Below are 18,922 nucleotides of genomic sequence, written 5' to 3' on the forward strand. Positions count from 1 at the left end.
CAGTCGATCACCTTATAACAATGTCTTGGGACTTCAAATGTCCCTTGTTATAAGCAGGATGCTGTATTAATAATGCTCTTCTTATTGGTTTCGGTGTCTTTTTGTTATCGAAACTGTTATTTTCATGGACATGGTACGAGCCACCTACATTGTATAATTTTTTTTAGAATTCGGTCACTTCTTTTTGTCTCGCACTGTATACATTTTTGCGTTTTTGTACAAGCTTCCCCAGAGCTAGGGAATTATCACTGTGAAAGTGGCCCCGTATGTGTGGGTATTCCGAGTGGGGTAGGAAGGACACGTACATTTACTTGAAACCGAGTGTCGCCCAGAAATGTGGATTCAATGGTCACAATAAAACATTAGTTTCATGTAAATTGGACTCCATGATATCTGTGCCCACGGCTTTAAATTCCTTATTGACACGCTCACCAAGTCATGCCCTTGTTTCCCTCCAGTTGTCACGAAGATTTTGTACTCGGAAGCCAGTACATGTATACTTAAACGTAAAAGACTGTGAAAAGCTCATACATGTACATGTAGATGTTCAGCGGGCCACGAGCTGTATTTTCAGTTTAACATTAGTAAGTCCCAACTTTGGTGTAAACACGCAGTGAAACTGTCATGGAGCCGTAGGAGATAATTCAGTTGTAAAGGCTGCTAGCTGAAAGGTAGCTAGAAAAGCCCCTGTGCTGACGAAGAAAATAAATATGAACCCATGTACATGTACATATTGGCATGCCTTCCAAATATTCATGGTTGTAACTGGGTGTCAGTCGTCCGCCATTTTTGTGGCTGATGAGGTCAATGGTCTTCCTAAAACAATGTTGATAAATACGTTGTATCTTGTATGTGGAACTGGAATTTCTGGAAACAATTACAAAACCCATGTAGAAGGCTAATCATAAGTCGTATCCGAATTACTTTACTATTAGGCTGGATATTAAACACGCGCCTATGGACACGGCTGCAACCACTTCCATAGACCAGTGCGTTTTATAACACCTCACCCACATATTCTGTGTCTTGATTGGCCGAGAGCGAGTCACATGTTACTTTCTAATTTTGCTATCTTTCTGTGCACGGCCAAAAGTACTATGCGCATAGCAACCAAAGTACTATACCATTAACAACCAAAGTACTATTTCCACGGCGCGGTATTTGTGTGCAAATGCATGCTGGTGTGCGCGTTGCGCGTTGTGCGTAGCGCGTATTATTCCAAAGAGAGCGCGCCACAGACTTGGGTTCAAACATTTCGTGAAGGGGTAGTTTTTAAGAGAGAAATACATTTTCCAACAATTTTGTATTGAAATTGAAGTTTATTTCAACTGTGTTCAGATTTAAATAATTTAAAATATTAAAATCAAGCAGAATCTGTGGGTGAAGTGTTATAAAACAAATATTGAATGCTTTATCTCGTGGTGAAGTAAAACTAGCTTCCCTCGGTGATCCATGGATCATTCTATTTTCCCTCGGCTTCGCCTCGGGAAAATAGAATGGTCCATGGATCACCTCGGGAGGCTAGTTTTACTACACCACTCGAAGCATTCAATATTTGTATAATGTCCAACCATAGCCATGTAATTCCCACGCGCCGTGTCTGTGTCTTAAAGCGAACTGCAGTGCACTCTAATAGCCTTTGTCATCAGGCTCTCCGTCACAAATAAAGTAAATCGTAATGCATATACAGCGCTTTCCATCGTACAACAATCCCAAAGCGCTTTTTAATTATTCCCCCTCTATCAGGCTGGCCACGAGACATTATGATGGCCACTGACTTCGTTTAGTATCGTTTGTGCTCCAGTCCTCGTTTTGAAGTAGGCACCAAAGTCTTAGAATTAGGCGCCCACACATTGAAGAGATTCGAGAAAAGATTCGAGGAGCCACACAAGTTGGTGTTGTGCAAATCTCTTTATCATGCAAGTAGAGTTCCTTGAGACCCGTACTGCCTTTTTGTGTGCTCCGAATCCATTTGCTTTCATAGAAGCATCCAGGCGTAGCTAGCTAGCTACGGGCGGCAGCAACAAATGAGGCAACATAACAGCATACGCAATCTCCCGAGGTACGGTACGTGTTGCGATACCATATATATAACAGAATTGAAAGACAAGTACATGTACTTTCATTTTGGATGAATTTGATCGTTTTCTTTCGCGCGTTTTGCGGAAGTGGCTGTTACTGAGGGTAACGGATTACTAATGAGTTTATTTCTCAGTCTAACTGGGATTTCTGAGTCGACTCAAGACTGTGGATCGGTAAGAAAATTCTGGAAAGATGGATAACGAAGCATATGAGATGGAGGAGACTGAGGAGATGGAAAAGGGACGAGTGAAGAGGAATGGGAGCGCGTTGTGTGGTAAAACCAACGGGGAACCAGGGGGTTTGGCCCCAGCGGTTGGCGAGGCTCGTATGGCTGAGGAGATGGCTCGTTATGAGGAGATTAAGAGAATAGCGGGGAAGGGTAATGGGCGGAGACTGGATACTTTGCTGGGGGAGTGGCGGGAACAAGGATGGTTGCGGGACTGGAGGAACGAGGAGAACCTGACGCTGTATGCCGACGTCATTACGGACTCTTTTCTTGGTAAGTTAATAACTGTTACACAAGACTGATACGAGCTGATTGGGTCGTCTATGCGCATGTTCGGTGTAGGAGGTAATTAAGTGAGTGTGTTAGACAACCTGACCGTTTGCCAACCCGGTTTGAACCAACTCGACTGTTGAGTCGACCTCCATGCTTCGAGTCGGAAAGTAAAATGTCTATTTGGGCACTTTGTGGAGAAGAGCGCAATTTCATGAAACCTGAGCCGTACAACTCAGCAGATTCATTTTAATTGAAGCAAAATAAGCCCCTGTCAGAAACAATATTTTGGTAAGATTATATTACTCTTTGTTGGCTAGCAGTTTTTACTTTGTCAAGCCAGCCAATCTCTGTATCCACAAAAAGTAGCACCAAATTATGATGAATAAGACTTTTGTATTTATGTTCCTGCGATAGAATGTAAACAAATACATATCACAAAAATATATGGGATTTTGTGCGCAATGTGCCTTCATTTGTGGCCCTATTTTGAAAGGTTATTATGCGTAGTCATTTAAATAAAGGATATTTAAGTAGGTTGATTTGTCAAGAGGATTTGTTTTTGTTTTTGTTGCTTTCAGTTAAAAATTAACCTAGAAACTAAAGAGTGCTGTTCATCTTTTGCGAAATAATCGACATAATTCAATTCTTGTTGAATGCGCACTTTGCCATTGTCTTAGATTTTATGGGAAAGTGCGGCCATCTTCAGAATCGCGTTGTTAAAGAAAATCTGAAGGGCCAATCGCTTTGGCACATATGCGTAGGCGGATTAGTGGTGTACATGCATAGGCCTAACGTGCTCCTTGCAATAGTAGTGTTCATCATCAAAAGGGTGTTTCTTCCTGAGTAGTTTTTTTATCCGGCATTCTTACTACAACTTGATGAATGAAATAATGCTGCCTTAGCTGGAGCCTTTAGATTTATTGTAAACTCCAGAACTGGCTTTCAACATAAGGCCAAAAAAGTCTCCGGTTTCTGGTATGCGCGCGCGTCGCGGTAGCCATGCGCGTCGGCAAAATGAAAAAGTTTTTTTTCAATGAAAGATGATGTCTCAAAACCGCCAAACTCACTGGTTTGAATGGAATCCTGCTGCTGCACAATTTTAACGTGTTTTTAGATGGGGTTATGATCGAGAATAAGCTTTATGTGGCCTCTCCGGACTCCCATATATTTGCACTAGGTTTAGTCGGGCACCATTTGCAGTCATCAGCCGACATTTGAAGCCCAAAAAACAGGTAAAAAAAAAAAAGCCGCGTCGCCGCACCACTTTTTGGGCAAGCTCCATACCAGAAACCGGAGACTTTTTTTGGCCTTAGCTGGAGCCTTTAGATTTATTGTAAACTCAAGAACTGGCTTTCAACATAATAGTGGTGTTTTTGTTGTGCACCATTACAGCAGAAATCTCGGGTTGAGAAAAGTCTTTTGTGAGAGAGAATCAATAGTCTGCCTGATTAGGCCAAGTAAAAAAAAAGGGGGGGGTGGAAAGGAAGGAGGAGGCATTTCCCCCTCCAAAATGGCACCCCGACTGGGCTATTTTTCTCATTTGGTCTTAATTCCATTGAATTCAACTAAACAGAGGGACGAGGGAAAACTCGGAGCTGCAGTGTGATTTTATCAAATGTGGATGAGTGGTTGTATTCATATTATGTAAAATATACCTCGATCAGTAGATGGAATCGTTAGTCTCTTCAAAAGATAGCTTGTCAATCTGATTTCAGTGTACGCATGCCAAATGTGAGGTTTTGTGCCAATATACATGTATTTTAATCATGGTTGTGATAAACATTTTATCTGGAGGGGCCGGGGAGGAATAGGGTGAGTTTATTAATTTTTTTTCTTGTTGGTGAGTAAATGAAACCTCCGCGGTTTCATAAAATGTTGTTATTAATGCATTTAGACCGGGATCCTGTGTCTTTCTTCCCAGATATCATCAATGTGTTGCTCCAGTACGACATACCGCTAGGGGATGCGCTCATTCGTGCTATCGACGTCGACTTCGAAGACGCCATCAAGGCTATCTGCCAGTATTTGTCAGTGCATGAGGTACGGATGATGTCTGTGCGAGGGGAAGGGCTAACGGAGACAGTGGAGGGGGGCTCCTTGGGACAGTTATGAAGGTTTAATCGAAGTACATGTATTGCTCTTAAAAGATCATCCAAGTGACCCAAGTTTTCTTAAAATTACTTAACAAAAATGTCGGAGGAAATTGTGCACCATAAGACAAAAAACACCCGAGCTACAAGAAAGCCAACTTTCCCAATTCTAAATTAGTCAAAAAGACCACAAGAGCATGCTATACGTGAAGGTTCAATTTTTTAAGACTTTCAAATTTTAAAATATGTAAGCATTGAAAATTGTTTAAGTTATCCTATAATTTTGTTTGTCTTTTTGTACTTTAGTAATTTTTGCGAACGTTTATATACAATAGCCAGACTGAAAAAAACCCCACTAACATGCTTGATTTGTCTCTGTTTTTACTGAGCAGGATATTTGCGATGAGGTGCTGTCATCTCCTTGCGATAATGGTGACTTCCATCCCGCCTTGACTCCTCTGGTTCTCGCTGCCCAGCGGAACAGCTACGGTACTGCGATGGTAAGACTTGACATACTTGACCTCTTTCGCGGTCATTCGCGGAAAAAAGGTTAGCGGGAAAAAGGATGGACTTAAGTCTTAATCCAGTCTAAATCGAGTGGAGGATCCAGAACTTGAACAAATTAGGGAACCGCCAACATAGGAGTAGATAGCTCAGCTGGTAGAGCACCGGAACGAGAAGTATCCGGAACGGGAGGTCGCAGGTTCAAGCCCCGCTCCATGCATTTTCTTTGTTTAACTTATTATTGATTCAGAACTGTAACAGCTAAAAAGGAGCTATGATTTTTTCCCCAACATCTCAACTATTTTGTTTGAATGTAACAGGTGTTTTTGTATTTATTCATTTATTTATTTATTTACTTATATATTTATTTATTTATTCTTTTAAATGCACTTTTCTTCACCATATAAAGACTATGCTATTTCCGGCAACACCGCTATTGCTGTAATTCCATAACAGAATTCCCTCCCCCCCCCCCCCACTTATTACTTGTACTTTAAGAGTGCATGAAGGACTGCACTACATTATTCAACTAGAATCCGGAATCCTAGTATTCAGAAAAATCCACCCGATTTATTCGATGTAATTTCTCCAAATCTAACAGTTGCTGCTGGATCTTGGCGCTGAGATCACTGAGCCTTCTATCTCTTTGGGTGGCGAGGTGACCCTGACCCAAGCCGTCGCCACCCTCCACATTTACCGTGCCATCTCACAGCCCACCTACATCTTGGCCACCCAGACAGACGTCTTCGGCTACGCCTTCGCTATGACTGCTAAGCTCCAGTCACTCAGCCGGGCATGGACTGACTTCGGCGCTGAGTTGGAGGAGCTTGCCCGGGGAGTCGAGGTCTTTGCCGGTGAGATATTGGGCAAGTCGGCATCCAGTGAAGAGGTAACTCTGTTTGTGAAATAGTGTAGGGTACACCGGACAGGGAAGGCGCAGTTGGGTCAAAGGTTGCACACAAGCGGTCAAACTGTTCTTGGGCAAGCAACACTGACTATTTAATTAGTTCAAATCAGGAATACAAATACTCGGGTAGATGATTACAGGTAAGATTACATGTGAGAAGACAGCAGGATAGCTTGTGATACAATCGGGAATATGTACGGTTCAACGGGAATGCCTGTGCCCCTGTGGTTCTGGAAAATAAAGAAATATAAACCACTTACTTATGAATTTACTAAAACGTACCTACTGCAATGAGGCGAGGCCAACACGTCACGTATTCACAAATGTACTTTGTTCGATAACAATAATGTTTTTAGCAGATTAGATCAATAACTTCATGACAAAATCATGCCAATTTAACGGACTTAGCTTTAAAACACTATATTTATCATAAATATATCTGTATACATGTATCAATAAGGGGCTGAGTGTTCTTACATCTCGTCAATGTCGCACATAATACGTAAAATTAAGGTAAATTTGGGTGTAATTAGGTTTTTTACGGCTCGCAACATCGGAAATGCGAAAACGGGTCTAAAACACTCCGTCGATGGATAGTGTTATAACGTTTTCTGAGCTGAGCGCATCAAGCGCTGAGTTAGGTACTTTCTGACAATGTTCCCTATTTAACTTTACATAATCACTTCAAGTTTGTGATGAATCCACAGTAACTTTCAGAAAAGTTCAAATTTGAATTCGGAAGAGTCATGACGAAGTTCATGACGAAGTTCATGATACAATCACAGAAATAATTATTGCCTCGCCGGGGCCCGTTTGCACTGTTTGTTGAAGATTCTCTTGGGATGGCCAATCTTTTTTTTTGTAACAAAGCTTAATCATGCGACCACAGATGTAGGTGAGTAAGTTGTAAATCTTGGGGCATTATGTCCACATGTTTTTATTATTCATGTTTTTGTGTATGGTAGATCTTAGCCCTGTTTGGATACCACAACAATGACAAGTACCGAGATAAGATCGGCAGGCAACATCCACTGTCCAAGGTGTTTGAGGGGATCATGTTCAAGCAAGCAGAGGTAAGACATTACAGTTTTCTCCTCTAAGTCATATTTTCACCAACCCGATTATATTGTGAATATGAATATCAAGCAAGTTTGAAGTAGGTGTCAGTTTTTACTATACTTGCCGTGATGTGACATCTAATTACAATGCCGAGACTTGACATGACATGACGTCCAATAACAATGACATTGCACTACATGATATGCAACGGAGATCAAACAATTTTGCATATTAAACACAACATGACATCTTGTCATGGAGGACGTGTTTTTTCATGTACCAGAGCCAGATTTTGTGCAAATTAGTTTCAAATTGGATTGTGTTGTTAGTCAGTTGGCATGGCATTACACAAATGACAATACCAAGACTTGACATGACTCGACATGACATCCAATGGCAATTACATCGCACTACGTAATATGCAATGAAGATAAAGCAGTTTTGCACAACATGACATGACATGCGGTGGCAATGGCACAACTTTACACGACACGAGGTGAAACTTCTTTTTTTCCCTTGCAGTTCATAGCTCACCCTCATTCCCAGAAGGCCATCATCGGGCAGTTCTACAGAAACCTCCTTGGTTGGAACGAGCAAGGATTTATGAACCAAATTCTCCTGATGCTCCTTGTCATGCTGGGCTATCCCGTCATCTGTCTGTTGTACATTTTCTTTCCAGTCCCAAAAGTGGTTAGATTCGCCAGGAACCCGTAAGTATTGTAGCGGGAATCTATTGGACTCGTGTCCGCCAAGTCGAGCAAAACGCAAGAAAAGGGGACATACAGTCGGGATTTCTAACTTGGTAGGCAAATTCCATTTATTTTGCTAAGCGGACTTTGCGGGCAACTCGCCGCTCTGCCATCAGAACTGCAACTGATCGATTCCCAGCATAGACAAGCATAGCTTCACAAAATATTTTACAATGTTACAACTTTACCAAACCCTGGAAACTATAGCCAAGCCCCACCCGCGTAAGTGAACAATAGAACCCCGCATAAGCAACCTATTCATAGAACCTATTTCCGGAGCGCGCTCTTGCCAGACCCAAAACAAGGTCAGCACCAACCTCGTCCCCGGGGTGTCGAGCAGTACGCGCCCACCACCGCCTGCTCTCTCACACTGGTATTGGATCATTTGCATGTGCAAGTTTTTTGAACACGTATGCAAATGAGGAGTAGTCTGGTGTCTTCAAGAACGTTACATTAGCGTATGTTTTTGTATGCGGTGTCTGGGGTAAAAACAGCATCAATTCGTCGCGCCGTGAGTTATGAAAGCACGATATTTTTGTAGTTAAAATGTTACAATCTGGCCCGCCAATGTGCAGTTTCGCATTTCATATTAATATGAGCAAACTGGAGAGGAAAGGAGTATTATTGAGAAGGCGTGGACGTTATAATTACAATGATCGTGAAAACACGTTGCAATTTAACAACACCAACTACACGATAGAAATCCATTACTAGCAAATTGCGGTATCGAATCAGGATACAGGAAGAAAGTTGCGTATCCAGGGCTTACTTTTGGAAGTGAGGTTGGAAATAAAGTAAGCACCGGGGACGAGGTTGGGTCAGCACACCTGCGGCCCAACACGCCAAACAATCCGCAGTCGGAGCCCCCCGGCGCCAGCTAGGAACCAAAGCGATAACAAAAGTGTAAATAAAAGCTGTCCGTTACAATATATACATGTGAACCGTTTTTTTTTTCAGGTTAAAAGATTTTGTGCTTGAAGAACTGCTCAGTAATTTAAATTTTCAATTCGCTTGCGAATGATACCACTAGGAAAGATTACTGGGGTGCTAAACATAGTTCAAAGGCCTCCCACCCTAAAATCGAAACCAAAAATCAAAGGCCTACTTTAAGATTAACGAATGCATATTAGAATCTGTGACACATAATATTGATGATATAACTATTTTGAACTTTCTGAGCCTTCAAAGCGTTAACAACAATAACTCTGTTAATAAATTGTGTTTGTTATTAAAAGCCCAGATTACGAAGAGTTACAACCCAAAACAATTATTATTTCATTAGACTTTATTTGTGGTTTCATTTGTAGGTACGTGATGTTCCTGATGGCCTCGGGTTCAGGAATCACCTTCCTTGCCCTCATCATTGCTTTGACTGTGATCGATAAGGTCAACAACTATCAGGTAGCGGAGGGGATGTATGCACTGCTTCTGGTTTGGATACTCGGTGAGCGCTGCCCGGGACATACCGTTATTTCGTTTTACCGTTTTGGATTTCCTCAAAAACAGAAACATAAACGAACCATTGACCGTTTTGTCGTTTTACAGTTTTATAAAACGACAAACGGTATTAAGATAAATACGGTTTCTCCGTTTTATAAGTTTAGTAAAATTCATTATAGCGTAACGATCAATTATTTTTGTTTTACAGTTTTACACAAATAACTTTGAAAACAGCAAAACGGTCAGTATTGAATACAGACTGTTTTTTTTTATTTTAGTGTCATAGTTAACAGTCCGTGGGGCATTTTGTGGCGGTTGACAAGGGGGTGGAGGGGGACCATGTTTTACACGAGTGTTGGCTCGGCATTATTAATGCGTGGTGTGATTCCTGGTGCGGATCCTGACCCCCTTCTCATGCGATTCAGTTGGTGGGGCTTAAAGAGTTGCAAGCAAAAATGGCGCTGGAAAACTGCAAGGGACGGCACTACTTTTCACAATGGATACAGGATGGTAAGACGTTTGATGGAGTTGCAGATATTTTGAAGGAAATTGGAGTTCAAGTCGACGCGGCTCTTCAATAGATAATTCGCAAATTCTGTCGTGAGAACGAAAATGTAAGGAGGGCCCAGGCAATGACTCGATCCCAAGGACGCATTAACATTCCTAGGTGCATTGCTTAATTGCCGAACCTATATCAAAAAATGGTCGGCAAGACTATTGACCGTTTTGTCATTGTCATGATTTTGTAAAACAACACTCTAAAAATAAAGCAACTAACCGTTTAACGCTTTCTACAATTAAAAACAACAACAAAAAGTATTTTTTGTGTGTGACTTAATACCGTTTGACCGTTTTACAAAACTGTTAAACGACAAAACGGTCAATGGTCCGTTCACGGTTTTTGTTTTTGAGGAAATCCAAAACGGTAAAACAAAATAACGGTATGTCCCGGGATTCTTAAGAACGCTTCAACAATAGTAACCCTGTTTAGCAAATGGGTTGGTATGTAGCCCAATGTTGGTCAGCATACCAACTGACTGCATTCTAAATTGGGCAAATTCTCTATCCAAATTGACCAAGAGTTGAAGTAATTGCAAACCAATGTTTGGCAAATGGCATTGCTGAACAATTTGACCGAAGTTTTAACTGCATATAATTTGTCAAACTGGAACCCATCTGATTACAGCTGGGTACCAGTTGGGCTGCTCTTGGGTCTAATTTGACCAAGGTCCTCCCAGAGTGTAGGGCTGTGACGGCTACACGGATACCCCGAAACCATTCAAGAATGGGATACCTATTCATTTTCCGATTTCTTACCAGAAACGTTTGGACACCCTGACACAACCTTTCTTTTAACCATCTTGCTGTTTGAACAGTCACAGTAAAAAAAAATCGATCATCTACCCTGCCATGCCTTTTACACAGGCTAGTCAATTAATTCATTCAACAGGTAAAAATAGGCAGGAAGTAGGCACAGCTGGCTTATCAATCACCCATAGTAAAAACATAGCTGTATCAAGTGGCATAAACAGTCACAACCAGTCAAACCTCCTTTCCGTTAGCTGGGAGCTCTTAACTGTTGAAAACAGTCACTTGATTAATTTTGACTGAAAGGACAAATTGGCACTGAATGAATGTTTGCAAAGGAGGGTTTGTAAAGGAATACCCAACTTTAAATGATTAACTGGCAAAAATTTACATTGGAACGTTTGGTTCTGCAGTATATTTGTCTTTAAAGTCCACAACGTCAATTAATAGCCTGACCGGTTCACTCATCAGGAATGATGTGGCAACACATGAAGAAGCTAATGAAGCATGGCCTGAAGGAATATCTGTCTGATAGTATGCGCATCGTAGAAGCTATCATCATAGCCTTGTACGTCACGGTCTTCGTCCTTCAGTGGAATGGACAGATCAATGTAAGTTCATCAAAATATAAATGATGATACGTTTTTATTTGTTCTCCAAGAGTTGTGTGTTGTAGAGAATCTTAGTCCGTGGTTATCCCCTCATTGAAAGATATTACTTTTTAGCTTTCCACAGAACATTTCAAAATCCAAAGCCCCTTTTACTGAACTGTAATTCCTTGAAACACGGCATTTTTTTTTAAAGAGACATCAAATATTGGCCTAACACTTTGTAGAAACACTTTGTGATCAGGTGTCAAAATCGGCATCAAACGTGTGGTCCAATTTTGTTTACAGATTATCTCGAATGTCGTGCTTCGTCGCTCCGCCCGTCACATCGACAGCAGCAACTTCACGGATTTGCAAGACCATGTGTCAACAGTCCTGTCGGGTTTCCAAGGCCGACTGAACGACACTCTAGCCGAGGGTGTCGACGGGATACTCACGGGGGTTCTCTCCAACTGCCACCCCACGACAGGTGTAATGAACAACGTGGCTGAAAGGCCATCCCTGACACCCCATCAACAAGTAGTAGTCGACTATGACCAGTTCGAGCCTGTCATCGTGGCCCAGACTCTTTTTGCGGTCACCATTGTGATGTCCTTCATTCGCTTGACGAATATTTTGTTGGTCAGCGAGACGGTCGGCCCGCTGCGCATCTCTCTCGGCGCCATGGTGGGGGACATCCTCAAGTTCTGCGCCATCTTTGTGGTGATCTGGATGGCCTTCGCAATCGGTCTGTACAGCAACTACTACTCTGCCGGGCAGGCAGCATCACGCCCGTGCTTTGCAGAAGGTGGCAGTTGGGAAGACTGCGCATTCTTGACCGGCTTCTCAACGTGAGTAAATTGCTCACTGTCTTACATTTTTTAATGGGTATCGCCCTCACATAATTCTCACTCAAGCAAGGGGATACAAACTTAGACAAACCGGAGAAGGACCAAAAAATCGCACCAACAAAAGATATCCGCGTTCAATTTTCGCTTAACTCAATTATACTACTAGGTATTGGTATAGAAGGTAAAAAAAATAGGTTCTAGAAGTTTCCCACATTTACAAAACAAGCCTTGTATATGTTTGATCTTACAATTCGCAGACCTACAGATGCTATTGGTAAACTGTACTGGGCTTTGTTCGGGAAGATAAGCCTCAATGTCCTTGTGCTGCATGCCCAGTATTCCGTGGCCGAGTTTGTCGGCACGCTCCTGTTCCTCGTGTACCACGTCGTTGCCGTGTTGGTCCTACTGAACGCCCTCATCGGTATGCTGTCCAACACGTACAACTTAACAGAGGTAAAGTGGAAAGCAAAAACACAATGTCTAATGTCATCAGCAGTTTTGAGAATATCCCGGCGCTCTTTGATTTGGTTAAACTCTTGTATATTTATTTCAACTCCACCCCCCCCCCCCCCCCCCCCAATTTGTAAGTAACCAAAACAGCGTCCTCTTTGTGTTTCGCCGTACCTCGAAAATTATATAATGGCTTTGCTAACAACGAAATGTTATCTCCATAAAGCACTGTTAAACTTAAAGCATCCTTGCTATAGCCTGTGGCATACTCCAACCTCAAGAGTGAAATTGATGCAGAAGTTGGGAGGGGAGGGGGCTGTTACTGTTATCATTGCCGTGAGATTGGGGCCTGTAAGAGAGTTGAGATCCGAGTTGACTTTCAAATTAGACACAAGATCTGTTTGACGTGAATATATCTTGATTTGCAATGGGATGAGTTTTTTTTTTAAAAACACGAAACCCAAATATTGGGACCGTTGTGTTAGTGAAGTTCGGCATGCAACACTTTCAAAATCTTAGGATATGAAAGCCAAATTCATATCGTTTTTTTTAACACAAGAATCATTCAAATCACTCATTATACTCTTCTCGGAATTTAAAAAAAAAAACAACCACCCTTTAAAGTCCTGTCCATGGATCACCAAAAAAATAGGTGTGTGTTCCTTCAGCAAAACGCAAACAATTCACACACATCTATATGTGATTTGTTTTAGTTTTGCTGAAAGAACACTTATCTTTTTGTGATACATGGACAAAACTTTTAAACGGTGATTGTGTTTAAAATTTAAAACTTGAAAATTATTGAGTGATTTGAGTGATTCTTGTACTTCAAGAAAGATTGGACTTTCATATCCTCAATTTTGAAAGTGCTACACATGCAGCATTTTACTAAAACGATAGTCCTGACATTTGAGTTTCGTTTTTGTTTTCCTCACCCTGTATTATTTTTTTTATCTGACCACGGCTTAGGAGCACGCTGACACGGAGTGGAAGTTCCACCGTGCCGCTGTCTGGACCTCCTACCTGCGCCCCGTGGGAACACTCCCGCCTCCCTTCAACCTGATCCCGTCCCTTAAGAGTTTGTTCCGCTTCTGCAGATACATTGTAGGAATTTGGCTCAAATGCGCACGACGAAAACAAGTCACCGGGTAAGTGTTTTTTTGTTTAACCATTTCATCTAACCTGGAAATGAACAGAACTATACCGGCTGTTAAGACAGCTGTACATACTTTTTTTTCTTCAAATTTTTTTTCCATTAATTACAATATTGCAAATCTAGTTATGACAATGTTTAGAAAGTACATATATAACAATCATAAATGATATACACAATATTAGTTTTGATGTACTATGTATATAAATGTATGTAAGAACCATAGGTTATATAATATGGTGTTATCATTTTGAATATACTTAATTATATAAGTGTGATCAGCAGTAAGCATATTAATTAAATAAATATATACAGTCATAAAATGTTGCCAGAAGTTTTTGTTTTTCTTTTGAAACTTTGCTCTGAATAATAGCTCTGTAATGAACACATTAAAGAAAATGTACAGACTTAGTAAACTTCCACGTATGTCTGTTTGCAGAATGTTACTAAATTAAATTGCATTTTTCCCCCAGAAAGACAAATACTCCAAAGCAGAACTTGCAGGGTACATGGTAATTATAAACGTCACTTTTACTTATATTTTAACATCTCAGGAAAGTATTGAATCAAAACATATTGGCGATGAGTCGCAGGTACTATACATTTGTCAAAATTCTAATTTCCGTACAGTCTTAAAATACTTTATGCGAATTTGACGTCATGAAGCATTAATTCGCTGCGAAGTTCGCGCACGAGTTGAAATTTACGAATTCGCAGCGCGAATAATTGCCATGACGTCACAAATTCGCGTCCACTTTCGCTTTCTCTCGCCGAGTATGAACTGGGCTTTAGTGTTATAGGTGTACATTATTCCTACATGGGTGTACCATTAGACAGCACTTTAATAGATCTTTCTGCTCTTCGTTGGCAAACTGCACATTTTCCCAAACGCGGGTTGCAAAACTATGGAAGGTCCAACAATGCAAAAATGAAGAAGAGTTATTACAGATAACCAACAAAGTAGTTGATTGTTGGAATTACAACATTGCCAAAAAAGCTACAGCACAATTCATACACATGCCTTTTTACTATGTATTGAGGGCATTATGAGGAATTTTTGGAAAAATATGATGCCAGCCATTTGTGCGCTTGCGGCGGCCCATATAAAATGGCGCCAATGCTGAAAGAAAGGCCTGTATCAGAATATACATGTACACCTGCTTCATGAGGAAGCTACTTTCGATGGTGTTCCCTGAATCCGTTTCATAAGTTGTAAACTGCTGATTGCGATAGTGCCAGACTAATTTGGAGTGCGTTCCAAGCGTCGCTTCCATTTTTTTCAAAATTGACCAAAAACAATAGGGTATGTTTTATTGCAAATTTTCAATTATAATGACCTGAATTCTTAGTTTTTCTTTCAACTCGCCAGTTCCAGAACTTGAAGAGTTAACATCGCTTTCAATCTAATATGGGCTTTAGATAAAGTCTATTGTAATATAGTGTGGTAACAGGGATAAAGAAAAAGAAGGTTTATCAATGTTGGTTTATATGGTTTCCTTTCTCGCCCACGTGTAGCGGGCCTTGAAACTGACACGTGACCGCTACGTTCAGGATCACTTGTCATCGACCTCCACGAACTCCGAAGCAGCACGAACACGTGATGTACAATCACTGAGGAATGACGTCACTTCATTCAGGTAACCTGGCAACTTTACATCACGTGATAGACCTATTATTAAACTACAGTGACCAATCATTGATGCCTTTTATACTCTATAAAATAAAAGAGTTACAAATACCTCCACGCGTTTGTTTCACTTTTCAACAACTTGTTAAACAGCTGTGCCATGTTAATTACCCTACGAAATTTGAAAGGATTTGTGCTCTCCTTTTTTGGTAAAACTACCGTGTAGTCTTTTGAGAAACTGAAGTGTCAGAGGGTTTCAGATAGACCGGTTGACGCCTGATGTCCTTCACCATTCAGGTTCTTTGCCCAAGACCGCTTGGAGGCACTCCAAAATAATCTCATCCTGTCCAACGAAAAGTCGTCCGAGTTGCGCCGAAAGCTGGATGACTTGGACCCGCTGAAAGGCTTGAGTATCGAGGTGGTCAACGAGGCTATCCAGCTGACCGAGAACATCGACGAGCTGTCCCGAGAGGTAGACGGGTTGAGAGAGGAACAGACGACGGAGATTACTGACAGGGACCAGGAGGCTGAAGACCTACGGGACAAGAACGCCGCCCTCCAGGCCAAGATACAACAGCTCATGGCCAGTCACTCCACTGAATTGGCCAAGAGGGACCGCCAAGAGGCGCATCTTGGCGATCTCATCAGCGGACTGGAGAGGGATAAATCCAGCCAGAAGGACGAGCTGGAACTCCTTCGACTAGACAAAGCTGAGCTAATCAACAATGTGGGGAGGGTGATGGAAGAGAGGGACAAACTGCAACTCCAGGTGGCCACACTCAAACAACAGATACCTGCACCCACCGTAGAGGTTCCTGATGAACCGGAGCAGGAACGCCTTGGTTTCTTCCGACGGATCGCTAACGTGGTCGAGAAGAAAATTACTGACCTCGGAGAGGGGTTGACAGCGGTTGGTTTATAATCCATAAGCTTAGTCATTCTATTTGACATTACTACACTATAATACGGCTAAAATGTTTACTTTCTCTGGTAGCATTTTGGTCACTAAATGAGCTGTCTTTGAGACCTTAACAGTGATCAAAGAAAAAAATGTGTATGCTAAAATTAATATCTATTGGTGCGAGCATAAGTTCACAAATAATAACATTCACAGAAGCTTTCTTGTGACTGTATATTCTTATTTGAGGATGTTTGGTCACACTCTAGTAACTTAATAAAAACGTTCCCTTGAAACTCTAAAATACATGTACATGTATATCAATTTTATGAAATATTCTCCGTCTAGATTTTCCCGTCTATTTTATTCTCGTGCTTTTGTGATAAGAAGTAATATTTGTTCCAATTCAATTATTTCCAGGGTGGAAAATATGAAGACAACTTGACAAGGGAAAGTGAGCAACCACAGACAGGAAGAGAAACACAAGATCCTAGCCCTCTAGATCGAGAGAAAGAAAAAGAGTTACGGGCAGAACAAGAAGCAGATGTTGAAGCGGCGAGAGTTCCAGAGACGTCAAAGAAAGAAATCGAGGTACAAAAGGAATCAAGCGAGCAACAAATGGCAAGTCCAGCTCAGCAGGTAGATTCTAAATCTGATCAAATGCCTCTAGAACCAAAGGATGTCAAGATTCCGCGTCAACAGCGTGAAATGATTGAGGATCCAGCCCTAGATACAAAGGAACAAGTGGGAAAAGAAGAACCAGAACCCAAGGTAGAACAAGAGCAAAGATCAAGCGCTGAGACAGAGCCTACCACTTCAGTCGAAGCACCTGCCTTCCTACCCGATCCAGAAACCGAGTCCGCACGTGCCGAGGCACCCAAAGAAGAGCCAGATTCGGTGGCAGATTTAGAAGTGATTGATCATTTCAAAGGAACCGAGGCAGAGTTACAAAGTGTATCGGAACAAAGTCCAGAGAAAACAACAGATGAGGATGCAGGGCAAAACCTGGAAGCCAAGGAAACGCCTTTAGAGGCAGAAGCCCTGCCCGAACAAGCCGAGATACAGAAACACCAGGCTGAATCAGTTCCAGATCTAGATGTTGATGTCGAAGTTGGAAAGGCAGCACCACCACCGTCCGAGCAAAGCAAATATGCTACCACGGATGATCTAAGATCATCACCCTTCGAAGATATAGATTTGCCACCATCCCAAGACCTTCACTAGGCAGAAGCGGCAGATCTGCCAACAGTTCCAGACACAGCCCCGGCCAAACAAGTAGAGTAACCAAAAAACAGGAGGTTCAATCAAATCAAGAACAAGAGTTGGACACAAGTCTCAAGACACAAGAGAAAGAGAGTACCGATCAGAGCAGGTTCCTGACATATCGACAAGTAGTGAAGCTGGGTTTTCCTTCGTCGAAATAGATCTGCCAATAACTCCAGAATCAAATCCAGCAGAAGAGGCAGGTGCTATTGGAGAAATCGAGAAGACTGAAGATATACAAGTTCAAGAGGATCTCGAGACGAAATCAAAAGAACAAGATACTGAAGAAGAACCAGTGATTTGGCAGTTGTAATTCCTCGACCCTATTGTAAACCCACGCTTTCGTCTTTGGCAAACGGGATGATCGAATCACTCTCATTATAAAATCTCATTGCGGACGATAGGTTTTTGTTGTTGTTGCAATATACCTCGGCAATTGTTGGCTGTGCCAAAATCCATAGACGTATTTGTATACTGTCTTTGAATGAAGTGATGTATTTTGGTGTGAAAGTTTTTTAATTGTTTATACCACACAGTGGGGTCTGTGTCCTTTATAACTGTTAAGATATGATACTTGTTATACCGCTTTCTGCTATAATTAACAAATAGTTTATCCTAAGATAAAACTAACAAATTGAGATTACATATGCCAGTATTGTCAGCCAATATGTGTTTTCGACTCCTCACAATGTACATGTATTGTCTCATGTCGTCCTTTTTATTGTGCTTGAATTCGCTAACAATACTTATACTAATTATAAGTAATATGAATTGAATTTTATATAGCAAAGAACTGTTATGTAGTAAGGATCAATTATCCTCTAATTATCATTAAAACAAATATGAATACATATACATGTACTCGGTATAATATTTTATTAAGTATTTCTAACATGGACAAAATTATGTTGAAAGATGACATATCTGTAAGTTTCAACTTTCCGTCTAGATAGTAGCTATATACAAACTGAAACCGCTTTGAAACCTTTGGTACAAAGCGTATTATAAGCATTATAATATAATAATTATTATTATTAATAATTATTATTATTAATATACAATCAGTGTCTTTATGTTATCGAAACATTGAGCTGATCTTATTTCTCCACGTTTTTAAGGCCAAAAGCCCTATACTAATTGGTCGTCCTTTTTTAAGTAATAATGCAAACAAAAATCGTTCTAGCAGGATGATTAAAAAGAAAGCGACCGGGATTAATGATTTGTTTCCTAAAAAGCAATCAAATTTGATGCACCAACGATGATGTCTCAAAAGAGCATGTTGGTCCACTCATCTGAAGAAAGAAGAATTACTGAAATGGATCCATATGCTTTTAGAAGTTACTCAAAGAATTTTTACTAACAGAACATATTTTTTTTATAGCTGAGTGAGGATTTTAGGTTACACACAGGCAGTTGAGTTAATAATGAAACTCATTTTTACTGGCTAGATTTTGT

The 18,922-nt window shown here is 41.1% G+C and overlaps 1 pseudogene; it reads left to right on the forward strand.

Moving 5' to 3' along the window:
- Positions 1 to 1,542: 1,542 nt before the first annotated feature.
- Positions 1,543 to 18,131, forward strand: LOC119731624 (annotated as a pseudogene).
- Positions 18,132 to 18,922: the final 791 nt, after the last annotated feature.

Source organism: Patiria miniata, unplaced genomic scaffold (assembly GCF_015706575.1).
Source record: "Patiria miniata isolate m_02_andy unplaced genomic scaffold, ASM1570657v1 HiC_scaffold_24, whole genome shotgun sequence".
NCBI lineage: Eukaryota > Metazoa > Echinodermata > Asteroidea > Valvatida > Asterinidae > Patiria > Patiria miniata.